Consider the following 10,323-nt stretch of genomic DNA (forward strand, 5'->3'; position numbering starts at 1 on the left):
AGGATTTGCAGTACTCCATTCCTTCTGCTTCCCTTTTTGTTTGTTGTCTGTCTGTCTGTGTTTGTCTCCCGGGCTGGGCGTGGTTGACCTACTTCTGGTTCCTGCCAATTCATCTCCGCAGCTGCTTCTCATTCATCCTGATCATCTACTAATCCACACCTGCTTATTAACCCGGTCTCCTCATCCAGTCTTCACCAGTTCATCGTCAAGATTACACTGGTAAACTTATTGCTTTCTAGCTTAGCCTGACACAACTCTGGAATAAGTTTTTGTCTTACCTGTTTGTCTCTCTATCCAGAAACCAATCATCACCTCCTCCGCTAGCCACGTCCAGCCACTTCCTCATCGGATTCATCCGCTCTCCACGCTACCCGCTCCAGCCTGCTCGCTCCCCTCGCTCTGAAACCCTGCTCGCCACGCTCCTGTCTGGTAGGACAAACACTAACTCTTACTCCAACCTACTCGCTCTCGGGAGCGTACAGACTCAGGCTCAAGCCACCTCTCATCTGCCTGGCGATATCCCCAGCTCACTCCGGAGCCTCGGCTGAGGATCTCCATTCCCTAGTTTTTGAATCCCCTTTCCTGGACTATATTACACAGTTAATATCCCCTGTCACGATACAAGAATAAACCTTTTGCTACAAACTCCTGTTTTTCTGTCCGTGTTTGTATTGTGGGTTCAGTCCTGAAAAGCGATCACGGAGCTTAACACATGTAAACTAGTTGTTCACACTAATCCTAATATTATCACTTAATATTAGCAAATTCTATTTTATTTTTGAAAACATATTGATGTAAATACATACACATATCGATTTGTTGTATGAATATTGCAAATCAAAACCTTTATTCACTAATAATTACCAAAAATTGTAGTTCTATCTCCTGTTATCAATGCATTCACATTGCCCGCCATGAACTTCCGGGGAACGATCCTCGTCTACATGAACCACGTGACGATAATCGTTTTTGGACTTCCGTTGTCGTAACTCTTCTATTATATGGCTCTGGCGCTGGCTACAGGGACTCTGCCTGGTCAGTTCATCCAGGGAACACAACTTGAAGCCGGCCGTGGTTGTTTGTTCTTCATGCTGATATATCGGACTATTGTGACTCGCTCTGCGGTTAAAACAGACGGTGCATGAATGCGGTTTTGCGGTAAGTGAAATTCGAGTGCTTTATTTATGTGTTAATGATTTTAATCAGCTACGTAATTACAGTGGCGAGCCGTGACTTTTATACCTAGGCCCTCTGACCCCCCTTCCCTCGAAAAAAAAGAAGAGATATTACGTCACAGCGTATACTTCAGCGGAATATCAAAACAGCGCCCGGGGTGCAAAACGCATCAATGACAGCGACCCTCTACCACACAAAACAACACCATTTATATAAACACCTATCATGACAGGGCACCCACAGCCAAGTAGCAATTACAAATGAATTAAGTCGGCACGGTGGCCTACATCGAAAATGACTTAGGCCTACCTTTGATGATCAAATCACTTAAACACAAAGTCCATCCTCCTGTCCTTTTGGATGAAGCACTTGCGGGTCATGCAGCTGATCCTTTGCCACTCCAGTTTATCATTGTAACTCAATCTTGAAAATGACTCTGTTTAATAATTTTTTGCAAACGATATCATCACTATCACTGAAGTGAGCCATCATGAACAATAATAATAATAATAATTCCTTACATTTATTATAGCGCATTTATCAATGACTCAAAGTGCTTTACATATACACACATTGCACATCATACATGCAATGGTCAGAAACTGTGGACAATACCCACAGGAGCAAGTTCAGGTGAAGGGTCTTGCCCAAGGACCCACCGGCTTTACAGACGCAGCAGCGGCGGGTTTCACCCCTTGATCTGATGATCATTGCACAGCGCCACACCGTCCATCTTCACGCCTCGAGGTCATCGAGGCACTTTTACAAGTATACATTGGTATTATACATGTACTGTGGACAATACCCACAGGAGCAAATCCGGGTGAAGTGTCTTGCCCAAGGACACAACGGCCTGACGCAGTGGCGGCAGGAGCGGGTTTCGAACTGGAGTTCCCCAGCACTCTGATCTGATCTGATCTGATGATCGGATGCACAGACCACTGCGCCACCCGTCCCGAACGAACTTATGCTAATCATAAATCTATCGATCATAAATCTATCGATTTCGATTTATGATTCAAAATTAATAAAAGTAGGGTAGACATGTGGATATTATCCGGCTGAACAAAACGTGCATTTATCTAACAGGTTCGTTTTCCACAGACCTTATTTCAAGCTATCTTCCAAAATCCTATGGAGAAAACCCATTGCTTTCTGTCGAGAGAATCCGAGCGCAGGTTACTTCCGGGTTTTAGGACGCGTCACTGCACCCCTTGCATAGACCTCACAGCGGGCGGAACTTGTCATAAAGTCCGCGAAAATAAAGCCCGCCCATTTAGAGGAAAGATATGATTGGTCAATTGTACTGTCATTTGACATTACTCTCCTCGTTGAGTTACTATAGAGAGGCGAAGTCACGCCCATCTACTTCCGGCCCATGGGACCCCGGAAGCGAAACATTTACATTGAATTCAATGGAGAGAGAAAACGTATCTTTTGATCCCGTTTGAATTGTGCCACGAACTACACATATGATGTTTTTCAATCTTAAACAATAAGTTCCATGTCAAAAAAAGTCACATTTTGTCGTAAAACTGTTGAAATATAAGACTATGAAAAATACGCGACTACAAAGACTACAAATCCCAAATCCCATTCTGGCTCGCGTAAGTGATGTCACAGGCGATAATGCTCCAAGTGGTTGCGACTCGTAATTAAAGCGAAGAAGATCTCAAAACTGATTTATTCCCTCCAATAAATAAGAGATTGCTAAAAATAAATTCACTTTTACAAGATGCCTGTGTGCTTTGTACCAGGTTGTGATCACATAAGTGATCATACTTATAGATCATAGGTCGTTCTATCGCTTCCCGTCTGATGAAAGGACCAGGAGGCGTTGGATCAGACATATCAGGTAATACACATGTTTTGCATGGAACATAGTCAAGCTAGCTACATAGCTAGTAGCGAGCACGTTAGTTAGCATCACATTACTTAGCCTTGTCATTTGTATTAGCCTTAACATGAAGTAAACCAACATGTTAAACAGTAAGAGTAGTCATGATGGTAAGTATTTTGTGAAACATTTGAAGAGGAGCCTATCGCCCCCTCCACCAGGTGCTAAGGGGGCGGGAGGTAGGCTAACGTCACATTAGCATCTGCGATCTTTTCTACTTAATGCTATCTGCTCAAATGGTTAACATTGAACATTAAAAGATCAGGCAGTTCAGGGAGAGTCGAAGGCAGGCAGGCAGCTTTGCATGACATTTATTTATTTATAGAAGGACCATGCATACAAAAACATTAATCTCAGCAAAGAGAAGAGATGCAATATGCCAGATTATAGCTAATAGCTAATTTCCATCTGTGGTCCATTCTTCTAGACGTGTTTCATTGTGATGATAGTGAGTCAATCTGTTTGTTGGAAAGACAGTAGTTGAGTGATTACTGATAGAACATTATTAAAAGAGATAATTATTCAAAGTGTTGTTACTTTAAAGTGTTGTTACTGACCTTTTTCTCTTTTATTTTCTTTACCTCACCTGTAACTGCTGAGACCCTGAGGAACATGCACACTGGACTGACCTGCTCTGGCAACCTGATTTCCACTGTACGTAATAGTAATTTGGTTATGGTATATTATTTATATACATCAAAGGCACAATGCACCCCCCAGAGACACACATGTATTGAGTGTGATATTTTGCATAGGTCAAGTGAAATCATCTTTACATACTAGAAAACTGTAGGAGTGGCAACTTGTTTTGAAATTGAATTTTTAATATCCGATAATAAAGTTGATCGGTTTTCTTTATTCTTCTCTCTTCCCAGCTCCATCCATCACCATGCTCTGTTCCTGCAGGTCCTGCTTGCTAATCAATGCTTTATTTTTTTACACAATTACAAACAAAGTCAATGTATTGTATGACATGAAGTTGTGCTTCATTCGGAGTCAATAATAAATTCATTCTGCCTTCAACTGCACAATGACTGTGGACTGCACCGACATCCATGTCATTATTAAACTGGTTCATGTGTCACTTAGTTTACTGAACCGTGATGAATGAAAGAAATTAGTGAGGTAGTGGTTTAAAGAAGTTACAAAGACATTAATATATGAGTAACAGGTCAGTGTAAACACAAGCTTCTGTCAATTATGGATCACTCAAACTATTTATATAAAAATATGTAATAAAGTTCTAAAACAAGTATTCGGTATATTCCTTGATAGCTTTTGGAGAAGGTTGTTTTTAAGTTTACTAAAATCTATCGTTTCAACGGTTTCACTTTATAAAAAGGAACAGGTGAGTAGAGCATCATTGAGTTTCTTATTCTGTCAGTAAATTATCCAAATGAAATGTTTATCATTATTGTATTCAACCCTAAACAAATTGATTGTACCTTTTTAATAATGACCTTACATGGTTAAGTTAAATTAACTTCAGAAAATCAAATCTGTTCTGAGAAAAAACTAATAAATGTTTAAAGATAGGAACTTGCCATCCCACTGAAAAACAGTCCATAGAGATTTAAAGGCGTAGTTGTAGTTCAGTCCAACATTTCATTTGGATTAATTTCTCCAACAGTCAACTATTTTCATAAAGAATATATATCTTTTTCAAAGTCAACTTTATTGTCAATCTTACTCAGTTTGTGTTTATAGACAGAGAGATCAAAAAGACTTTTAAATCAAATAAAATTATACAATTTACAGATATGTATACAAATATATATATATATATATATATATCCTATATAATGATGGTGGACACTTCACCTCCAGCAGGGCAGATGGCTGCACAAGTCCATTGGGGGATGCTCCCAAAACACCGACTCACTCACAAAGAGACCAGACTCGAACACTGTCTCCTGATAGGCCTGCACAAAAGCCTTCACCCCTTCGGCCTCGTTTACAACCCCCCAGTTGACAGCCATGACTCCGTCCCAGTTGTACCCCCCGAGCACCCTCTTCATGAGGGACGCGCATGGAGTGGATGAAAGTCCCGACCGCAGCACAGCACCAAACTTGCTGGCTGTCAACCTGCCCCGCCTGTGTAACTGCCAGAGGATTTGTCCGCTGTCCTCCGGTGGCTGTCTGGATGGCAGCTTGCTGGTCTCTGCTCAGTCAAATTGAGGCAAGAATTGCCTCAAGCCCCCGACCCCCATGCCCCTTCACCAGCTCCGGCACGGTGACAATGGCCTGATGTTGAGGCCACGGCTCTGGCTCAGGTGACAAAAGCCATGCCATGCCACACTGTGCGCCCCTCAGTGCAGACCTGAACCAGTCTACATCCTGAGTGGCGATGTCTCTGGCCAGTGGGTTGTATGTCTCCTCTCACTGTTGGTAAAGTTGAGACACTGGCTGGACTACTTTGGAAGTGCCAGGCTTCCTCCACTGGCACTCAACATCTGTGGAGCTGATCTGCCACATGGCACATATTGCCAATGCTGCAGCGTGGCTGCATTTGTACATCCCCCGTGCACAATCACAGACAGCGCTCTGCATCGCGCCATCGTCTCCCATGCAGATCTGTAAAAATAAAGTAAGTACCATGTTTGTTAGCATGTTATAATAGATTGAATGAGCAATAATACAAGGATGGTCCGGATCTGGGGGTGGGAGGGGTTATTTTTCCATAGTTTTGTCTGATTGTTGTTATTGTTTGTTGTTTCTGTATTTTTTGTAATGTGTGTTGTACTGGTTGTGATTGTACATTGTATTTTTCTAAATGTGTATGAATACATTTTTGAAAAACATTTGATCAACAATAAAAAAGGATTTGGTCAGGATCTAGACTCAGTGTGTAGTTTATTAATTAATCAACCCTCTCTACATTAGGAAAACACATACCAGTGTACCCGAGGGAGTCACACACAGCTGTGCCTAGATAACCAAACAAATTGACAAGATAACCAAAACCCTTGAATCTACACACAGCAAATAAACTCAAATGACACAACGAGATGTAAAAGGAGATCACACATACAGTATGGTCGATATAAAACTGGCCGCTTCAATCTGAAGAGCAACTAAAACAAAACACGGGAGTTTACCTTGTTCTTGTGAACACTAATGTTATCCCCTCATACACAGAGACCACGAAGTTCTTAAGGAGAAAACTAGTTACTGAAACAAAACACGTTAGTGTACCTTGTTAGCTAATGTTAGCTAGCTGACATTAACGTTACACATTGCACTCATATTACTCACCAACATCTTGTAAAGCCGGTCCCGCTGCTCTTACAGAACCGACTAACTCCCCTTTCGTGTATGTACAGCTCTCAACGTGTCCAGACTTGTAGTGATGTTCACCTCGTTTTATACTTTTATTCTCATTCTGAAAGAAACAGGTGAAATTTGCTAACGTGACGGCCGTCTTTGTGATGGTGACGCGTATTGTGCGAGACCAAGAGACCTGTAGTTCACTGAGCGGTTTCACACAAAAAAATGTGTAACTTCACAGTTTTACGACACATTTTTATTTTTTTGACTTGCAAAATATTCTTTTAAATTGACAAACATCATATGTGTCATTCGTGGCACAATTCAAACGGGATCAAAAGATAACCTTTCTCTCTCCATTGACTTCAATGTATAATTTTACGCTTCCGGGGTCCCATGGAGGCTCCCGGAAAGGGAGGGACTTCGCCTCTCTATAGCTGGCCCTCTGTGAATGTAGAGAGGGACCAACAAGCTCTCCCGTCTTCACCTCGCAGAGATGGCATTTAACCCTTCACATTCTAACAGAAACTGAACAGGCAGATTCGAAGGATTTATTTATTTGGAAATGTTATTTTAAATACAATTAAATCGAGTTATATTGGTAAAACTAATGAAAAAGTAGGGTAAAAATAATATATATAATAATATAATAATATTTAAAAAAATATATATATTATTAACCAATTTATTGAAAACAATTTATTGACAACAATTCTTGAATTAGGCTATTTATTTACATATTTAAGATTTTGGCTTCAGAATGAAGGTGGATGTTCATGCTGCCATTAAAAGTGCAATTTTTGAAACAGCTCTCCATGAACTCCATGCCAGACTTTTTTGCAGGTGGTGCTGTGGTGTTCACGGGTAGGTTATCGGAAGAGCTTTCCTCCAGTGGCCGTTTCATGGCGTGTCCCGGACCGGCAAAAAGCGCGTTGCTCCACATCTTTCTGTTGTCCAGAGATGGAGCCCAGTAGCTGCGAAGCGATGACTCATTTGTATGCCCGCTAACGGACATGATTTCTCTGGCCTCCAACCCTGCCTCCGCCAGCCGCTGTATGCAGGTGCTTCTGACGCAATGGTTTGTGTAACGGCCCGTCCACACTACAGCGTCGACAGCGTCGGAAGCGTCGACAACTCCAATCTGCCCATTCACTTTGAATGGGGTGACGTCACGTTGCCTCGCTTTTTCGCCGAACTGAATTGTGGGTAGCAGAGCGGCCTGTCTCCGCCGTCTCCGGCGTCAGAAGTTGAACAATGTTCAACTTCTGACGCCGGAGACGCCAGAGTAGCCAGCGCCAGCCAATCAAATCCCGTTTCTGAAAATCTGACAGCTCAAGCCGTAGCCAATCAAACCGTGTCTAAGCTGGGAGAGATATCCCGCCGTTCATTTCTATATTTCAAAAAAAGTTGGAGGAGAAACTAATTATCGCTGTAGCAAATCACCCGGTTTTGTATGACCAGACCTTCTTCACCTACTGGGATACAAACCGGAGGAACCAGACATGGAGGGAGGTGGCAGAGACAGTGGGTGAAACTGGTAGGTTTTCGCCTGTTTGGGGAGTTTATATATATATATATTGCTCCCATAAAATCCCCGGGGTTTTTTGCTTTGTATGTCGGGGGCGGGAGATTCATGTGATTGGTAGTTGGTCGCATTGCTTGAATAAAATCCCCAAGCTCCAGACACGCCCAGCTCCAAGCTTTTTTTGAAGCTGTAGTGTGGACGCTCCGTAACGCGTAGCAGTGCCAGCCTCTTCACTAATGCGGGTCATCATGGACCCCAGGCTGTTCACCCCCAAGGGCTCCATGCTATACCACACCGCATCCCCAGGCTTCACCGACTTCCTTGGATGGTGGTAGAAAGCCTTTTCTGATTCGGGCAGTGTTGATAGGTAGGCCTCGAACGAAGCTACTGGGCAAAGGGCATTGCCCGGCTCCTCAAACATTGCCCCTCTCCTGTTCTGGCGCTCCCTGTCGTTGTGGCATTTATGATTTTTAGTTTCCTCGTTAAATGCCATCGTCACATATTTGGTGCCTTAAGGATAATTAAAAAAAAAAACGAATGTTAGGCAAGTTTGACCTTATGAAGCAACAACAAAGATAATAACAATGATGACATAATAATAATAAGAACAATATAATAAGAACAACAACAATAATAATAATAATAATAATAATAATAGCCTCATAATAATAAAAGCTTGTAGGCTTAATGATAACAACTTTTTCGTTGCCCAGCCCCTCTTAGTGACTTGATGAGTCCGGCGAACGCGTGTTTGATCAACTCGCCTGCAGAATCTCGTTTAACAACGAAAGATTGTGGAGTGAGTTTCCTCAGGCCCTCCTTTCCCCTTCTTCCGAAATGCAGTTGGGTATCGAACCACACCTGTAATGTAATGTAGGACATGTCTACTGTAAAAACAATTTCCTTGCGGATCAATAAAGTAGCTATTATTATGCTATTATTATTATTATTATTATTATTATTATTATTATTACCTTGTTGAGGAGGCCCCGTGGTGTGTTTGGGTCCATGGCCCAGGACTTCCTCAGGATTTCGAGGTCCTCATTGGTGATAGCGGGATGGTGTTCAGTTTTGTCCTGCCCAGCCCTTCTGAGTGACTTGATGAGTCCGGAGAACACGTTATTTGAGGTGGTAAACTCATTGTCTTTCATCAAACACCATGCCCGGCTGTACGGGGGGTCATTAACGAAGCGGTTGATCCCAGCTCTCAAACCGACATTAGGGCTGCAACAAACGACTAATTTGATAGTCGATTAATCTATCGATTAATGAAACGATTATTCGACTATTCGGACTATTATGCCTTGCACAATTTCTCAAACGCTCTTATTTAGCCATCAACTTTTAGATTTAGCTTGAGGTTGTTTTAGGCATGTGGAAACTAGCAAGGAAGACAATAAAGATGAATACTTGATTAAAAAATACATATTATTAAATTAACTAAACAAATTGTTTACAAAATGAACATTGCTTTTCATTTAAATTAAATAAATAATATTTCACATCAAAAGAAACAACAGTGTTTTAGCAAATAATAAATAATGTGATGACAGAATTGTAAACAGAATAGCTGAAACTTTAACAAACTAACTAATTCAGTTACCTCAAATCATTACCCCATGTTTATATAATGTAGTTAACTCTGTGTTGCTGCTAGCATACATAACACCTGACGTGGAAACGTTCCTCGTGGATGGGGCTACAGAGCTGCTAGAAAGACAGTGGAACCCGGTGCATTCCTCCGTCTGAATGTGGAGCACTTTTGCTAAATGTTTAGACAAACTGCTCATGTTACCGCCCTCACATGCTAAACACGTATTGCACTTTAGGCAACGAGCATCGAGACGGGTAAAGTTTAACCACACCTTGGAGCGGCGTTCTCTCCGCAGTGTGTTGCTGCATGTAGCAGCCGCGTGTGTGTAAACTGCCCCGCCCCCTCCCACACAGACCAGGGAGAGAGATCTCGTCTGATCGAAAATACATCATAGACGCATTTGTTTGTCTTTTTAGTACATATTATAAACGAGCTGGCCACACTAAGACTGCAATATAATGTTTTTGTATCAATAATACATTACATATATTTTTTAAATGTCTCCAGTACCAATAACTTAACGGCGCGTAAAACGCACATGATGACGTCACCAACGAATCGACGACTGAATTAGTTGGCAACTAATTTGGTAATCAATTAAGTCGATTAGTTGTTGCACCCCTAGTACTAATAGCGTACTGCTGGCCCTTAGTGTTTCTAACACTTCCATAAAACTGGCGAAGTAAGCTGTTTAGCTCCAGTTTGGACACTGGTCCGAAATCCACCATTTTCTCCTGGATTTTTAAGAACGCTTTGAGACATTTGACAGCCCAGGTAGTTGACGCCAATGTACTCTTTTCGTTGCGACTTTTTTCCAACGCACTCAGCTCGTCAGTTGAAACAGCTGCAAATCTTTCGTTGGTT

The 10,323-nt window shown here is 41.9% G+C and overlaps 1 long non-coding RNA gene across 1 annotated transcript; it reads left to right on the forward strand.

The window, feature by feature from the left end:
• Window positions 1–3,519: 3,519 nt before the first annotated feature.
• LOC139435162 (uncharacterized) lies at window positions 3,520–4,096 on the forward strand. The gene is made up of 2 exons (XR_011644422.1): window positions 3,520–3,727; window positions 3,949–4,096. It is a non-coding gene; the product is annotated as an uncharacterized lncRNA (long non-coding RNA).
• Window positions 4,097–10,323: the final 6,227 nt, after the last annotated feature.

The sequence above is a fragment of the Pseudochaenichthys georgianus genome, chromosome 14 (genome assembly GCF_902827115.2).
Source record: "Pseudochaenichthys georgianus chromosome 14, fPseGeo1.2, whole genome shotgun sequence".
In the NCBI taxonomy this organism is placed as follows: domain Eukaryota; kingdom Metazoa; phylum Chordata; class Actinopteri; order Perciformes; family Channichthyidae; genus Pseudochaenichthys; species Pseudochaenichthys georgianus.